The sequence below is a fragment of the Camelina sativa genome, chromosome 4, assembly GCF_030686135.1.
Source record: "Camelina sativa cultivar CO46 ecotype springtype chromosome 4, ASM3068613v1".
Classification (NCBI taxonomy): domain Eukaryota; kingdom Viridiplantae; phylum Streptophyta; class Magnoliopsida; order Brassicales; family Brassicaceae; genus Camelina; species Camelina sativa.
The window spans coordinates 8,277,745-8,297,065 of NC_141883.1; the positions used below are offsets into that span (position 1 = coordinate 8,277,745).

Sequence of the window (19,321 nt, forward strand, 5' to 3'; positions counted from 1 at the left end):
GACTAGATCCAACGCCCAATAAGATTTAGTCCACCTAAATTTGTCCTTCAATTTCTTAAGTGGACAAGTTGCACTTGGTTGGACTCTATTTGTTCACCTACACGTCTGGTGGCGCATCTACCGATCTTATTGTGTCTCCAGTAGACCAGATTTAACGTCCGAACAGGTTTTTGTCCACCACATGTTCTTCGGTCTTCTTAGTAGACCAAATCCGTTTGGTTGACAACACTTGTCCACCCCAATTATGTCCTCTGCTCTCTTAGTAGACCATTAGTGGACCATGTCCACTTGGTTGGTGATACTTGTCCATCAATAACATGAAACCATTTTCTCCACCCTAAGATCTGCTACGCATGTACCAATCTTATTGAGAAATATCATACTCTGCTTTGAGGAAAGCAATTTAGTCCACCGGATCTGGTCCATCGGAAAAAACTTGGATCAGATATCAGATCTGATACACTAAAATTGTATGGAGAAGGAAACAAATAGAAGAAACTCAAAATTGAGAAAATATTATACTCAGCCTTGAGGTGAGCATCTCCAGAACAGAACAAAACATGTTGTGGGTTAGATTGAATTCGTGTTTTTGAAAATTTTCTTTAGTTTGAAGAAAGAAAGAGGAGAGAAAAATAAAGAGAGGTGAGAGAAGAAGAGAGATGAGAGATCGAGAAGATAAAAACAGAAGAGAGATAATTGAGAAAGAAATATAAGAAGGGCATTTTTGTTATTTTCAATAAATTAAAGTGGGATATATGGTATTTTAGAAGAGGTTTAATTGAAAATGACATTTTCTTAAATAAAGGTACTGTACAAGGCATATATAATAACCCAAATCGAGTAGAAAACTGATGTAAAAATCGAATGGAGATTAAACTTAAAAATTGAAACGTAATCATACCAAATCAAATGGATATTTGAAATACCCTAATTCTAATACATTTATATAAGTAAAAGTACTGTTTAATAACTTATTTTAGGCCGAATAACTAAAATATACCAAAAAGAAATTATATTTAAATACCCGAAATGGAAAACCAAAAATCTTTTAAATTTCTAAATATTAAAACCAAGACTGAACCGAAAATATCCAAAAAAAAAATCTGAAATTTTCATGTTAGAATTGAGAGAAAAAATACCAAAAAATAGTTTGGTTTGAGAGAAAAAATACCAAAAAATAGTTTGGTTTGAGATTGGTTCCTTGTTCATGATCCAAAAACACGAACATAAACCAAGAGAAATCGAACCGAACTTAAGAAATATTGAATGGATACTATTATACTAAACTTGAGTCAGAAAGATTGAAAAAAAAAAAAAATTCATATCGAACCAAGACAATTCCGAATATTTGTATGCTCAAGACTACATATATATATTTTTTTTAAGACAACATATTACATTGAACCAAAAAATCACGAATTTTGAAACTAGGAGTGATATAATTATTTGAGTTTTCAATAATAGAATATTTGGAATGTTCAGATCAATAAAATTACGTACTTATGAGAGAAAACTGGATACACGACCACTTTATATATGTTATAGTATATTTTTAATATATAGTTACAAATATAAACAAACATAGATGTATTTATACAAAACTAAATCATCCTCGTTACGATTAGGGATATAGATAGGAAACAAACACTTCCATGTTGTAATAATTGATACGAAAGATTAGAAGAGCAAGAGATGAGATCGACAACCAAGTTGCTTAAACCGCCTCTTCATCAAAGAGACCCATGGGAACACTACTATCCACACATATGTTGGGAGGATTGTGTTTTATTTTTGTATCATATTATAGAAAAAAAAATCTCCTTGTCTCATATATTACGAATGAATATCTGAATTTAATTCATATAGTATTACTTATTTCTTATAAATAATATGAATTCTTACTTGTATAATTTTAGTTGTAAATTAATATAAATATATGTGTTTTTTTTGTCAACTAAATATATGTGTTTCTTATATTTTATATGTATAAGTTTTATTATATTTGTGTCTGATGATTATTTTCTTATTATTTTCTACAAAAATATATCGAAACCAAAATTCAAATTAACTATGCCCCTGTATCTTTCATATTTTTTTCTCCATGCTTGATATTTCATGGCCTTAAAATTAACACAAAAAAATTATTTACCCTATTTTGTTAATATTATGTGTTAGGTAAATATAGTGTGAACATATATGTTTAGATAATATTAAAAGAAATTCTAAATAATCATTTTAACAAAATATAATCAAGGAGAGAAAATGTTATGTCGTTTTATGTATTTTTTGAAATATTTAAACGATGTTTTATGTAGTTTTCAAAATGTCTATCAGTCACTCTTTTAGTATTTTATGAATCTCTATAATATATTTAGTACGAAAATTAAACTATTAAATAAACGATTTGGAGAATTCAAAAAGTATTTATATTGAATAATTTTGATTTAATAATTTTTAATAAAAAAGAAAAATTAGTAGCAATACTGAATATTTTTCAATATTGAATATTTTGATTTAATATAAAAAATGATGATTATGTGTCATGGATTGAGATATGCTCATCATCTTAATAAGAAAAACGTAAACAAATACCAAGCAAGGATAGCTTAGTTGGGAGAGCGTCAGACTGAAGATCTGAAGGTCGCGTGTTGGATCATGCTCACCGCATTTGTTTTACTTTTTACCTTTATTAACATAATTGCTCATTAATTCTTAACAGTTTCCTATCCTTGCTAGTTCCCTTGTGGATAAAAAAAAATAATCTCTCAACTATGAACACAAAGGGCAACACCATAAGTGCTTATCACTCACTAGTACATTTTTCACTTATCACATATCTCTGGTATATTAAGCACAACTTATGTCTCTTAGTTAGTCATAGAACTTAGGGTAAAGTCGAGAACATATATTTAATTCTTAAAGATCTTTAAAGATCTTTATATATTGGTATATAAGTATTAAACTCGAAGACAATGCTCACCCATAATAAGCCATACAATGCCACAATGGATGCACAAACTCGATCTACTCATATATATGAGTTGTTTAAAATGAGTGGATCATTCTCTTTTTAGCTGTGAATACAACTTAAAATCTGAAATAGAAAAACCTAAACTTCAGTATAAGAACTTGAAATTATAAAGAACTAGATTTTATAACCGTAGGTTGCGCCAAATTTTAATTTAAAATTATTTTTTATCTATATAAATTTTTGAGCATAAATCTATATAAACACTATTAACTACAATTATTTAGTCGTTGACTTTTGACATCTATTTTTTTTCAAAACAAATATTGTAAAGTGATTTTCAAGACATATTATAACTATTTTCTTTTTAATTACTATCTTTTTTTTCTTCGTCAATAGGGTTCCATTAATAACAAGGTGGGATTACAAGGTGAAATACAAGAGTTGGCAAGGATATCAATCCTTCCAGAGGCTTAAGCGGGCGAGCACAAAACACTCCTGGAGACTAAGGAGAAAAGACCCAAACAACTTAAAACATAACATCCCTTCAATTACAACCCGGATCGGAAAAAAGAGACCCAAATATTGACAATTAAAACTTAAATCTTTGAAAATTAAAACTTAAAACATATCTGAGACAAGAAAAACCACACAAACGGATGCTAATACAAGAATCTCCTAACCGCAAAATTTGACCCGGAATAAAGTGCCGTGCGACCTCTTTTTGTTGTTTCGGCGTGGAACTACGAGGCAGTGAGACAGCTTCAAACCCTAATGACTCTTCAGGAGGAAAGGAAGGAGATCTAGATCTACGATGGTGAGATTTCTTCATCTGAGGCAGTGAAAAAACCAGTTAAAGACTGCCTCTGCCATGGAGGACGGCCAGCTCTGAAGATGCGCGTGACTAAAACACAAGAACCAAGCCACTAAACCTAAAGATGAGAAGATTTAAGCTTTAAAAATTTAGATCTGGAAAACTAGATCTGATGCCGTTGGAAGAAAAAAGAGAGGGATGTACCGAGAAAAGAGAAACAAAGCTAAATAAAGAGAGAAAACCCGACTCCGGTGCTGAGAGGGATGTAACCTAGACTGGCGGCGATTTTAATTACTATCTTTCAATACACAAATTTTTATAAAAAGCATTTGATTCAATTTATGAAATATCAATTTTTTTTTTCTTTTTGATCATGTTATAAACTAATATTTCCCTTTCTATTTAATTTTTCCCATTTAAAATTTTATAAATACAATTACATAAATTTTGTTTTACATAAATTTAAAATTTACTTTCATTCTAAAACTCATTAAAACATTTAAAATTTCAAACTATGATCAGTTAAAAGAAAATTCGAATTATATTATTACCAGTAATAACAAATTATAATATTTTTTTCTTATTTTAACATTTCATTTATTTTACATAATTAATTTATTTTATTTATTTAAAATTTCTATTAATTATAAATAACATGAATATGCAATATATGAATATTTTAAGTTTATTTTAAAGTGATAAATAGAATGTTGCTTAGGTGGATGAATGCTTAGGGCAACCCCAATGGAGGGTTATATTTTTGGGCCTGTTAAAATTTTTAATTAATATATTATGTATTTTTAGTAGAATAAGAACTTAAGTAATCTTAATTAAATTTTTCCTCTCCAATGGTGGGTTTTAATTTTGAGTCTCTTAATTTGAATTTTTTTTTTGAAAATAAAAACTTTAAACAAAAATATGAAATTATTGCATTTGAGATATATGTTTACAAAATTATATGAGAAGATATATTCACTTTTTGCAGATTCCATCTATAGGCAGAAACAAACTATTTATTCACTTTTTGCAGAGTCCATAAAAATGTTAACCTATAGAAAAGGGCATAGGCATGCCTCTAGGTGTTGTCGTAATTCAGACCCATGATACACGACTAACAGATATTGATGGGTCCTTGACAATAGAACCCTGGCAAATTGACAAGGTGAAGATGTCATCATTGACAGAACATTCACTGAAGCATGTATCAGAAACAAAGCTTCTTACGTTGTCCACATTCTAGTTACATCATAAGTATACGATCCAATTGATAATATATGAAAAGAAACGCGATGAGATTCTCAATCCCAGTTTTGAGAAAAGGTGAAAGACCAACCTGGAAGTTCACAGAACAAGCTCCAATATTCCATATCTTGAAAGGCTCTGTGACAACCTTCTCCCTAGATCCAACTTCCCACAAGGTGACTTCACCGCTGGAACAACCAACTAAAAGTAACAAACAGTTATAACTTGAAACATGAGCCAAACAAAGCTCAAGTGCTCAACTCTGTTAGTCTCTACATGGAAGATGCAAACTTATATTTAGACCTCTGATAATAATGAATTAATATGAAAATCTGATAGCCAAAATTGGACTGTCAAAGAACTTTCAGCATTCTGACCTAAGCATCTCATAAGGCTCTAGCTTTAGTTTAGTGTAATACAATCGAAAAAGCAATCAACTAGTGAAGGGAGAAATGAACACAAACAAAACAGGTTCCGTATAATAGAGCAGCTCCACCATGTAATATTGAATAGAAGAAATTAGAACTCAAATTAAACTAGAAAACACTGATCTCTACGAGAAAGCCATATTGTTACATGTCCAGAGGTTTCAGTAGCAACCTTTGCAGCCATATTGGCAACACTTCCAATAGCATCCATTGCAGCCATATTGGCAGACAATGGAGGCTACACAATGCTTCTCAAATGAAATCGAACAAAACCATTGTAGACATATCCAAATTTATAGATATATATCCAACTATTAACAAAAAAAAATTAACAAGTATTCCCTGGTTATAAGAGAACAAAGGAAGATCTAAGAATGATATTGGATTCCAACACAATTGATATCAAACCATTGTAGACATATCCAAATTTATAGATATATATCCAAATTTGTTTTTAAAAATATTATCAAAATTTGTTTTAAAATAAAATATATTGTATTGACGTTCAATTAAATTTCTTTTTTAAAAAGATCCTAATATGGATCAAGATGTCCAAATTTTTAGTGTGAGAAATAAAATCTATAAATTCATAAGTTATTGATCGGTATCCAGATACCGCAAAATCCTAAGATATTTGAATATGTCCTGATCTCTAGTTGAATTCTTGAAATGCTTCATTTTTATGGAAGCATGTTTTTGTTTTTTTTTTCTTTTTGTGTGTAAAGGTAGGAAAAGAAAAATGTTTTCAGGATTTCAAGCAGAAAAATGAAGCACACAAAGCATGAGTTCGTCTTGTAGCAAAAACTTGAAAAGCAAGGATATGACATATGAGATTGCTTACGAATTAGGGAATCTTTCTTTAATTATTGTTTTCTGTTGAGTGTTTTTCACGGTAATTGAAAATAGTTGAGTAAGAACCAAAACTAATAGCTATGAGATGTCACAACAAATGATGAGGTATCATTTATTTTAGGATTGAAACAAAGAAGCAAAACTCAAAAGTCAAATCCTGAAAGTATAGAGACGATGACGATGAGAGTTCGTTATCACAAACCCATAAGTTTGTTCAAATAGCCTCATTTGATTAGTAAACAAAACATAGAAGATGATTGGTAGAGACATTCAAAAGTTGTTGTAAAGAGAGGCCTTTTTGCTCAAATGCCATAGATTTTATTTTTAAAGGATTGATCGACTAGTATCACTTTAATTCATTTCATGGCCGTGGCCCGTGGTAAGGCTTTCGCTCAAGGCCATATAAAATGTGGCCAGTGGAAATCGTAGCGTTTCGTTCCTTCCAAATGTGGTAGGTCGCAGTTTAGAGAGGAGGCTGAGGAGCAATTTAAAGACAACAATGGCTTGACGCTGAGGTGGATTGTGTAGCTGGGTAATCCAGGATGAGAGACAAAGCTCGTCCAAATTGCAGAAGAAAAATGACAGGAGAAGAATAGGTGACAATTCAGCATTACTAACAAAGTGAAGCAGGAACATTTTTTCCCTTAACTAAAGTCACGTATCTGATTTGATGAATGTCTTCGGACACTTTGTTTTAAAAAATCGTGAACCTAAATGTTTTTTTTTTTTTTTTTTTTTTTTTTTTTTTTTTTTTTTTTTTGCGTTTTCATGTTTTTAAAACGTAATTTTGCTGAAAACTTAATAAAATATAATTTATTTATTTTTTGTTAAAGAAAAGGAAATGCAGTAGTACATAGCAGGTCCGGCCCATGGCTAAAGCTCATGAAGCTGGTGCTTTAAGCATCAAAAAGATATATAAATGTTAAGGGCATTGTTTTCCAAAAGTGTGTTATAGTGTAGTGGTCAAACCTCGTTTAGCACATCTAGATGTTTCCAGTTTGATCATTGACTAAGTTATTTTTGGGATTTTTTTTATTTTTATTGTTAATAGGTTCAAATTTTTTTTTTGCATTAGGCACTAGAATCTATTGTGTCCGTAAAACGTAGTAGCATAAACTTGACGAGTAAAGTGGATAAAAAAAATACTTGGAATAAAATCGAAAAAAGAAACAACAATTTTGAGGTATAGAGTTTCAATATTGTCTATTTTATATTATCACTATATTGTATTGCTTAATCAACGTTATTATTTTTATTTTATTTTATTCATATAACAAACCACATTTCTTTTATAAGTTAAACTCACCTTATGCCCTTGTGACCACTGCATATGATTCTTTATCACTTCTCTAGATCTCTTTACGGCTTAAAGCATTCCTCTCAATCCATAATTACATAGACTAGGTACATCCCCTTCCCCCAAGAATTTGACATAAATTATTCATTTATAATTTACAACGCAAGTTTTTCAAATTTTTTTTTCTATAGGTATTTTCTAAAATATATCACATAAGCCAATTTCTCTCTATAACAAACTATCTATTAACAAAAGGTTTCAATTTAGCGTGCTAATATGTTGAGCATCATTTAAACATAAATTAAATCTAAGATTCTACCTAATCTAACCATATTTTGTAGAATTACTTACAATGAAATTTTAAAACGGACTAAATGAATCATAAGACACATTCAAAAATAACCAACCGCGCAACTCCTGCGATAAAAAGAAAACCATATTTTTAGTTCTCGTTGAGGTTTGGTTTCAAACAGTAAAATTCATTTATGCAACTCTGTAAAGATTTTTCAACTTAACAAAACTATAGGGCTAACACGTATTGAGTTATATGAAACTTAGTGAAATGCTCAAACGTAGAAATATCAAATGAACATGAACACAAAATGTTGGTACTTGTAATTAGATAAATTTCTAGCCTAATGTGTTTGGAGAATGTGATAGAACAACATAATGGCTTGTAAGATAATAATCTATAAGTTTCGTATACGACTTATCTTCTTATAATTAAAAGAAGAGTACGTTTGGCTAAATATCCAAAATCCTCATTATATGTACTCAAATTGCCATTCAATTGTGCAAGAAGGAGTAGTTTCTTGTAATTGAAAAGGATAAAATCGTCAGAAAAAAACAAAATCGATTACCCGACCCGTTTTACCATACCCTTTTTAAAAGCACGTGGATCCTGTTCCTTTTCTTCTTCTAAGTGAGAATTTAAATTTGACCTAATATTATTTAGAAAAATACTTAGGTTCACTCATAGGATGAACCTTGTTGTTCACTTTCTCATTTTCAACCAATCAAAATCTTTCAATCTATTATTTCATTTAATAAATAAATCAAAATTAAATTAAAAGGTAAAATAAATTAAGGAAACAAATTTTGTATACTTTTAATTAAGAAAAGTTAAATATTGACCAGACCCGTTTTTTAAAATAATAAATAATAAATATAATATAATAATAATAATAAACTACAACTAGTGGTCCCATACCCACTATCCACCTAGTCACAATTACAATCCACAGCGGAAATAACCAATCGCAATATCCCATAAATAACCAATCATAATTCAATATCCAACATTAATTCCAAATCATAAATTAATGATCCAATCAACATAAACCAGAGAACCAGCAATCCTGAACAACATTCTAGGACTCAACTCTAGCAACCTTACAGAAGCCAGACAACCAAGCGAACCACTAGAACATCCTCCTCTTCATTGCCTTGATTCCATGATCACACTTTGCCTTTACCTGCACCACAAACACATATTGCAATGCATGAGTATTTAATAAACACTCAATAAGGCAATCTTCCCATCTACTGGGCTATACACACAAGCAATAGAGACATCTCTAACCATAAATAAACAATCAACAATCAACAATAACAAACCAGGAATCAGCATCGACCGACACCAACATGCATCGACCGACACCAGTTTGAGGTTGCGTCAACCGACGCAAGATCTGCATCGGTTGATGCAAGGTTAACTTGCATCGACCGATGCAAGGTTAACTTGCATCGACCGATGCAAGGTTAACTTGCATCGACCGATGCAAGGTTAACTTGCATCGACCAACGCATGCTCGACATAGCACGAAAACCCTAGAGTTTACGCGCCGTCCTCGTATTTGCATCGACCGACGCATAGTGTGCATCGACCGATGCAATGTCAAGCATCATTTTCCCCCGAAGCTTCTCGCCGGATCTTCGTTCCTACAACCACAAAACTCGATCCCAAGCCACAAGAAAGCTTCCCAACGTCCCAAATAACAATCTAACAAGTCTAACAACACATAACAAGCAGATCAGAGAAATCACCAGCTTAGATAAGCCATGGTCATGCACTTACCTTTGCAATAGAAGAATCTGAACCTCAAACAAGCAATAGAACACTCCTCACAAACTCCTACAACGTCCTAAGCCTCAGATCTCACTAGGAAACGTCACAAATCCACAAAAATCACCAAGAACACTTTTTCTCTCTTTTGTTTCTCTCAAAAACGGCCAAAATCGACTAATGAGACAAAAGAGACGACTTAAGGGTTTTCCTTTTCCCTTTTCTCAAAATGCAACACTGAATCTGCATCGACCGATGCACCTTCTGCATCGACCGATGCAATCCCCAAACCGGAATTTCGGTTCGCGGGTGTTACAGTTAAATATTGGCTTGGTTAAGATTTTACAATTAGAACAAAATTATGTGTCGGTTTGGGTTTATAAATAAGATGATTAGTATATGTCGGTTTGGGTTTACAAATGAAGTGGTTACGGTATAGATTTTATAATTAAAACGAAATAATATGTCGGTTTGAGTTTACAAATGAATAGTTAGGGTTTAGATTTTATAATTAAAACGAAATTATATGTCGTTTTGGGTTTACAAATACAGTGGTTAAGGTTTAGGTTTTACAATTGGAATGAAATTATATGTCGGTTAGGGTTTATGAAAGAGCGGTTTGAGTTTTTAATTTTATAATAATATATACAGATTTTGTTTCCTTATTTTATAAAGAAGAGAATAAATAGGTTATTAAATGTATTATGACATGTGAGATTTTTATTGGTGAAAATAAGGAGAAGTGAACAAAAGGGTTCAGCTTAGGAGTGAACCCAAGAATTGTTCTATTATTTATTATTCCTTTATCTCCCCTCTCGATTGCCGCCTACAAAGAAAAGAGAAAAAAGAAGAAGAAGATGTCTCTGAAGCTAATGGGAAGAAATTAGATTTGGATTTCAAGGAAAAGAAGCTATCTTCTAGAGATATATAAGTTGTTGTGCAAATGTTTTGTGTATAGTTGAAGTCTCAGAATTATGTAGATAAGGATTATGTAAGACAGTAAGAATGCGTTTCTCTGGTGCATGTTGTTTAATTTTGATATTTTTTGTTTGTTTTTAGGTTGATGTCGCCGTTCGACAGCTTCAGAATCAGAAACTGGTCCAGCAATAGCAATTACTTGGTTTTCCAGTGGCCGTGTTCCTTTTCTGTCTTTGTAGAACGACTAATTAGATGTTTAACTTAGATGGTCTATGGTGTTATTTCTGCTTCTTGACGGTTTAGTTGGTTGATGATCTGATATTGCTTGATATTGCTTGGAGTTCGTGACGAAGAACTATAATAAACCCAACAGACAAGTCTACAAGCTAATTACTTTTAGAAATTGCAGGAGTTGGTTTTATTAAGTTATATATAGAAGGTTTTCATGAATGAATTTTCAGATTTTTATTTGAGAATTGCAGTTATTAATTTTCTGATTTATAATTTGCAGGTTTTTGGCGAACTAATTTGCAGCTTTTGATTTTTAGAGTAATATATTGCAGGCTTTTGGCCAACAATTTTGCAAATTTTGGTATCGATAATGAAACAGTTCATAGGCTATTGACATGTTTGAAGCAGAAAAAGAAAAGAATGGGCAAGGTTAGTCTAATTTCAACCAAGAATATTGTTATAATTTTATGGGCTGAAGTATATGAACATATGAGTCCCCTTTTTTTCACTATCTCTCCACATAAGTATGCTCAAGTATATGACACGTGAAATGGCTGTAGAATCTTGCAGTGATCTCCTTGGAGCTGAAGCTTTTCTGGTTTGTCTACTAAGGTGAAATCAGGACAGGTCTCAGGTTCCACGGCGGGAGCATGAGTTGTTTCATGAGTAAACGCAACCAAGTCTCTCAGTTCAGTTTGTGGCTGTGAATCTGTAGGCTTCTCCAAAGTGCAATGTTCAGTTACAGGATGGGAAGGCACCCACTACAAGAAAACACGCGTTTTGCAAGGACAACTTGCGACGGAAACCAGCTCTCGCAAATTTGCGTTGGATTTGCGAGGGTAGTACGAGACCAAAAAAATTAGTAGCATATCCCTCGCAAATTTGCGAGGAAGGCGTTCGTCGCAAATCTCCTGCACAATTGCGAGGGATTCACGACAAATTCGCAGGGAAGGTAATATCCCTTGCAAATCTAGGTGCATAGCAATATTGCGAGGCTTTTGTGAAGACAAAATTCGCAGGGAAGGTACTACCCCACAATGTCGATCGATGCCTGATTTGCTAGTGTCGACCGACACCACTTGGTGTCGATCGACACTCCCTCTGCAACCACGATCCGCTCAAAGCCAAGAGTCGAATCTCGCTTCCAACCTCCTCAAAATCGCCCAATACTCAAAACCCAAGCCATATACGTCCATTGGAACCTGTAGCAACCAATCCCAGCAAGAAAACACACAAAACAACAACAAGCAAGCAAAAACAAGGAATCAAAGGCTTAGTTTAGCCATGATCATGCACTCACCTCTTTGCATAAAATTTAGACCAACAGCAACGAATCCTACACTCCTAACAACCATCTAACACGTTCCTAGCCTTGAATACTCACTCCCACAACAAGATCTCTCCAAAAACGCCTTCAAATCTCACAAACTCTCTCCAAAACCATAAGAATCTGTTTCTCTCCTTTTCTCTCTGTTTCAAGCGGCGACAACCCACAAAAACACGACCTAGGTCGTTTTCTCACTTTAATATATCGGTTCTATGGTTTTCTCTAAACCAAACCGACCAAAATCGACAATTAAATCAATCTGGCCGAACCAGAAATAAGTGGTGTCGACCGACACCACCATGGTGTCGATCGACACCCTCCCCCAAAAAGCACATTTTTAGTTTGCGGGTGTTACAACCCTAAACCCTAAAGACTAATTACATTACTATTAATGATTGAAAAGATGAATCTAAGACTTATAATGAAAGATAGGACAGTGCAAAACAAAACTATTGGATATATATATATATATTGTCTCAATGTAATCAACATATATAGAAGATATAGTAGAAGATAGTTAATGATTAGAGGAAGATGCAAAATTGGACAATTTTGGAAAGTTTGATGGTAAAAAAGAGTATGATGAGATCACAGGACCTTATAATATACTTGACAGTATATTTGACTAATTTTTTTAATTATTTTGTTGGTTTTTACAAAATAGATAATCAAGGTTTGCGACAAATTTGCGACTCATTTGTTAGACGAATAGCAAATGTGTCTCAATTTCCTCGCAAATATTGACACAAATGACAACTTCAAAATCTAAACCCTAAAGACTTTGCAAGGGATTTGCTACGGTTTCTCGCAAATCTTTTGAAAAATTGAAAAATTTTGAATTTTAGTTTATGGACGTATTTGCTACAATTTTAAACATTGGGGGGGTTAAATATCTGGAAACACAAATTGTATATATATTTATTTAATTTTGCTAGGCTTTTGCAAGAGATCCTAGCAAATCCCTAGCAATATTTGCGAGAGATTTTGCAAGGCTCAAACCACGATACATCCACAGCCGCAAAAAAAAACCCTAGTTTCCTAACTCCTCCTCTTCTCTCAGGTCCGGTGAATCTCTTACTCGAACCCTAACTCTTCCTCTTCTCTCTGGTCCGGTGAATCTCTTGTCCTGTTAATCTCCACCTCGATCTCTTCTCTCTTTGCTGGTTAATCTCCCCCTCTTCTCTCATGTACGGTGAGTCTCCTCCTCTCCCCTTCTATCTCTGATTAATCTTCACCTCGATCTCTTATCTCTTTTCCGGCTATTTTGTAGATAGAAAATCTTGTTAGTTTAGGGTTTTATTTTTAATTTTACGGTTATGATTTGGAGTTCAATTTTTAGTTTAGGATTCTAATTTCGAGTTTAGGGTTCTAATTTTATATTCAATTTTGAGTTTAGGGTTTCGATCTTAGGGTTTCGATTTTAGGGTTTCGATTTTAGGGTTACTATTTTAGGGTTTCGATTTTGAGTTTAGGGTTTCGATTTCGTGTTTAATTTTGATTTTTGGGTTTCAATTATAGGGTTTCGAGTTTAATTTTACTGAATTTTGGTTTTAGGGTTTCATTTACTCTGATTTGGATTTCATAGGATTTCATTTCGTTTTTAATTTTAATGAATTTAGGTTTTAGGGTTTAGGTTTTTTTTTTTTTTTTTTTTGATCCTAATTATTTTTAATTTTACACTCTCCCTTCAGATGTCTTCTCGTGACCAAAACGGGCCTGTAAACCAAAATGTTTACACCAGGTTCATATCATCTCAAGGGTTATCTCCTCCCATCCCTGCTCGAGGGATACGTTCTATTGGCTCTGCTCAAAGGGTACCTTCTCCCGCTTCTTCTCAAGGAACCTCACCGGCAACACAAGATAACCATAATGCAACCTCTCCGGGTGTGCAAAATGATCTTCCTCCTCAACAATCAATTAAATTCGCGTGTCAACAGTATGTCTGTCTCTCAAACTTTTTTCACTTTGGAAGAGTTACTTGCAAGTCCTGGGCGTGCTAGCTTACCAAAACAGGATCCTAAGCGACCTCAGGGTACTCTTTGGTGAGAATCTTATGTATGTTTATCTTTATGTTTTGTATTTTCATTGATCCTCATTCCATTTATCTTGTGGTTTGTAGGTTTGACCAGAATTCTTCGGTTGCTGCTATTGTCCAGGCCATTTTTGAAAGAGAATTCAAAGATGCTCATGCCAGTTGGACCCAAACACCAGGTCCGGTTGTAAACCGGTGGTTTGAAACTTTTGGGGTAAGTAAAATGTTTCTTGATGAATTAAATTACATATTTTGTGCTTTACTCACTTTATTTGATTATGATTCATGTTATGTTTTTGCAAGCAAACATATAACTGGGACCCTTCCATCAACGAAAGAGTTAGATCTGAGTTTGAAGCAAAGTTGAAGACCCGGATGAGTGATCAAGTGTCTTGATACTACCGTATGGGATGGCTTGGTCAAGTTTCGGTGTGAACCAAAATCAGAAGCAAAGAGTATCAATAGCCGCAATGCTCGCTACAGTGATCCTGATGGCACCGGAATACATAAGCACCGATATGGTCAGACTTCTTTTAAAGACTGATGTGATTCTCCCAAGGAATCGACGCTCTAAGGTAGGTAGACTGATAATCCTAGAACTCTAACTTAAGGTCGAGACCAATGAGTAAAGGTAAGTCTAAAAGTCGAGAGCAAATAATGCCTGGAATGTGATTTTATTTCCTAGAGGTGACCTTCGTAGATCAGTCGTAGAAGTTTGGGCTGTGGAGACAGTTGCACGGGAGTCCTTGGCTGATGGTTGTTTGAGATTCAAGGACAAATCTATTTTGGTGGGGGAGAATCGTAACATCCACAAACCGAAATCCCAGTTTAGGATGTGCATCGATCGATGCAGGTATTTCATCAGTTGATGCAAGGCCGGTTTGGTCACAAGCGGATTAAGTTAAACGTTGCGTTTTGGGGTTAGGGAAACCATGGAAATCGAGTATAAAAGGAGAAAATCGTTGGTTTGGCTGAGTTTGCGAAAGAGAGAAGAGAGGAAGAAGTTCTTATGTGTTCTTGAGAGTTCTTGGTGATTTGTGGTTGTAGATCTGTTGTTTTAGAGTCAGAATCTTCTTTGGCAAAGGTGAGTGCATGACGAGGGCTTATCTAAGCTTGAGATATCCTCTGATTTTGCTTGTTTATCTGTTATATTGTTGATTCCTTGGCTTGTTAGAACGTTTATGGGTCACTTGAGGCTTTAAGAAACTTCTTTGTGGCTTTGGATTGTTTTTTGGCGGTTTAGGGACGGAGATCCGGCGAGAAGCTTTGGGGAAGAACGATGCTTGGAATGTGTGTCGGTCGATGCACTATGTGCGTTGGTCGATGCAATGCGAGGACGGTGCGATTTTACCTAGGAGCATCGGTCGATGCTATGTGGAGGCGTCGATCGATGCAATTAGGGATTTTGTTAAATGTCGAGCATGCATCGGTCGATGCAGTGATGGTGTCGGTCGATGCAAGTGAACCTTGCATCGGTCGATGCAAGCTTGTGTCGGTCGATGCATGGGTTGGTGTTGGTCGATGCAATTAGTGATTTCTTGAAATGTCGAGCATGCATCGGTCTATGCAGTGATGGTGTCGGTCGATGAAGATGAACGTTGCATCAGTCAATGCAACCCCAATTGGTGTCAGTGGATCCAGTGATGGTGTCGGTCGATGCAGTGATGGTGTCAGTCGATCCAGTGATGGTGTCGGTCGATGCAGTGATGGTGTCAGTCGATCCAATGATGGTGTCGGTCGATGCAGTTGTCCTGGTTTGTTGTTTGTCTGTTGATTTTTGTTTGATGGTTAGAGTTATCTCAATCGCTTGTGTGTATAACCTAGTAGATGGGAGGATTGCCTCTCTGATTTTTTATAAAATACTCACGCATCTCATATGTGTTGTGATGCAGGTATAGGCAAAGTGTGAACGTGGAATCGAGACAATAAAGAGGAGGATGTTCTAGTGGCTCGTTGATGGGTTGTCTGGCTTCTGCTAGGTTGCTAGAGTAGAGTCATTAAAACATTGATAGGTTGCTAGTTTAATGTTTTATGACTTTGTTGAATTATCACTATTATTGATTTATAAATTATCACTATTATTGATTCAATCGCTTGTGTGTATAACCTAGTAGATGGGAGGATTGCCTCTCTGATTTTTTATAAAATACTCATGCATCTCATATGTGTTGTGATGCAGGTATAGGCAAAGTGTGAACGTGGAATCGAGACAATAAAGAGGAGGATGTTCTAGTGGCTCGTTGATGGGTTGTCTGGCTTCTGCTAGGTTGCTAGAGTAGAGTCATTAAAACATTGATAGGTTGCTAGTTTAATGTTTTATGACTTTGTTGAATTATCACTATTATTGATTTATAAATTATTGGTTATTAGTTATTGATTATTGTTATCTTTTGGTTATTTCCTCTGTTTGGCTTGATTGTGGTTGGGTTGCTAGTGGGTATGGGATCACTAGTTAATTATTATTATTAAAAAAAAGGGTCGGGTCATTTCAAGGGTCGAGCAGCTCTTTGAGTTGAACTTCGGGTGGTTCCCCTTGTGCTCGGTTTCACTAGTTCGGGTTAAAGCCTCGGGCTGTTCTTCTGCACGATCACACCTTCGAGTGAGGGCTTGGGTTACTCCTCTTGTGCTCCTTTCCTCCTTCATTCCTTCTTGGCAATAGCTGAATTTTTCCATCCTCATTATTGCTTTTTAAGCTCCAAAGCACATGTTTTTATCCAAAATGCAACAATGCAGCAACGCAACACCCTGAACAACCTAAATGCAAATATGTAGGGTTAATTACCTAAAAATGCTAAGGACAGACTCTAAACAATGCAAATCATTACTTAGAAGATGCCTAAGAAAATGTAATTTAGAGAGATATCAGTCTTGCAAGGGGTGTTAAATAAAATTATAATGAAAAAATATAAAAAGAAAGAGAGATGAGATTAATAGTGTTTCTTGGGTGACATTTGAGACACATATGAGAAAAATGATCTATAGTTGTTCTATAATTATTGGTTTTGGACAATTAATTAAATAATAAAGTAGTAATAAAAATAATATATATATATATATATATATATATATATATATATATTTTAAAGTGTTTAGAAACTTTAAGACAATAATAACCGATAATGATGTCTAATGAATCTTATTGGGCTTGTAATATGTCCATTTTTTTCTTCAAATTGGAGGAACTCTATTTTGAAATTGGGTTTTACTCCAATTTTATTCCATTTTAGAGTAAAAAAATAAAGATCTCCAAATTGTAGTGTAAAATGGAAATAGAGTTCTCCAAATATAGATAATAAAAGAAAGATATCTACTTTGGAGATAAAAATGGAGATGAGTTGGAAGTTGGAACAAAATTGACTCCAAACTTTATATGAAAATGGAAATGAAGATGGGTTGGATATATACTAATACAATATCAAAACAACTTAATTTATTATATTAGAGTGGGGTGTTACAGTTAGTTTTGTTATGGAGTGAATAATTGTTTTTCGTTAGTGCTGCCAAAATCCCTTGAATATATGGATTTAGTTGTGTAATTATATATCGACAATTTACAGGTTCACACAGACATGATTAGGATCACTATAGTTTAGTACACATAATGGTCCCAAAAATGATTGTGAAACGGAAAAATGATTGTGAACTATAAAGCGGAAAATATTTGACCCAAAAACAAAAAATAACGAAAACTTAATCAGAAAAGTTATTTGTAATTCAATAACCAAATAACTGTTCCAAAATAATAAACGTCACGTGCGAATGTGTGTCACTTTTTTAAAAGCATATTTCCTAAACTTTATTTATTTTATTCTTGTTTTTTCCAGCTCATCTTCATGAACTGTTTTGATATCATTTAATAAAGAGAATAAACAAAAACAAACATATATTTTAATAATTTTATTCATTCATCAGATCATGTGTGGCATCCCTCCCAAAATTGTTTATGGCATCATCCATTGATTCATGCATGAATCATGTCATGTAAAAAACATAATTAGGAGGAGAGAAACATATAAACGCCTTTTATTACCAATCAAGAATTTTTTTTAACAATTTGTGGTTTTAGAAAGAGAAAAGAAGAAATAATAATTTACGGTTTTATGAGCTGTTTATAACATGAATCGCTTTTGTTATCACCCATAGGCTTTTAACCAATGGTTTTCAACTAGAAAGAAGTAAAAAGTACTACAGTGTTTTTTTATAAATTATTATTTTATCTTCTATCTAAGAAATCATTATTTATATTTATATAATTCATAAGCAAAAACAAAAACAAAAATAATTATTTTCTCTTCTCTCTCTTATAAATTATAAATAAAAATAAATAATAATTAATTCACATATATTATAAAGAGATAAAAAATTAATAAATTACAAATAATATTTTTAGTTGTGAAAAAAAATGTATGTATAAGAAATTAAACTTTTAGTTTAAATAAATTTGGATATTTAATGTTTGAAAATTGTTTTTATTAACACAGAGCAGATCATTATTTACAATTAAATTAATTATATTCTTTACTAATACAATTATTGTTATAATAATAGATTAGATACATATATATACAATGTATATATGTGATTTTATTGTGAACCACACTTATTTTTTTACCAAACAAATATTATTCTTTACCGCTTATTTTGTATTAACCGCATTTGTTCCGCAAATATATTTGTTTCCCATGAACCGCACTTGAACCATACCATACTACTAAATCATTTTCCCCGCACAACCAAATACGTTGGTACCATTTGGAGCTTTAATTTATAGGGATAGTGAATAAAAGCTCTATATTTGCATTATTAAAAAAACAAAATAGTTAAAACCGCACAAGTGGTTTCAATCACAAAAAAGGTAATTTGCTTATTTAAAAAAATACGGATTGTTCAGTGGATAATATGTGGGACTGTTTTTAAAAAAAGGTATTGACCTGCGGATTTTAGATTGCAGAAAATATATATTTTATTTAATGGATTTTTTAATATAAAACTGTACTATATATATGTCTACTTAGGCTTTTATCAAAAAAACAAATTTGAAGTTGGGATATGTGGCCATGTATTGAGCTACTAGCTGAACATTTTTTTTTTACAAAATTAAAGATCTAGACGATCGTGTATTTACAAAATTAAAGATCTAGACGATC

The 19,321-nt window shown here is 33.2% G+C and overlaps 1 long non-coding RNA gene across 1 annotated transcript; it reads right to left on the reverse strand.

The window, feature by feature from the left end:
- Positions 1 to 4,687: 4,687 nt before the first annotated feature.
- Positions 4,688 to 5,249, reverse strand: LOC147945602 (uncharacterized). The gene is made up of 2 exons (XR_015596342.1): positions 5,116 to 5,249; positions 4,688 to 4,928 (listed from the first exon to the last, which is right to left on the reverse strand). It is a non-coding gene; the product is annotated as an uncharacterized LOC147945602 (long non-coding RNA).
- Between the last annotated feature and the right edge of the window lie 14,072 nt (positions 5,250 to 19,321).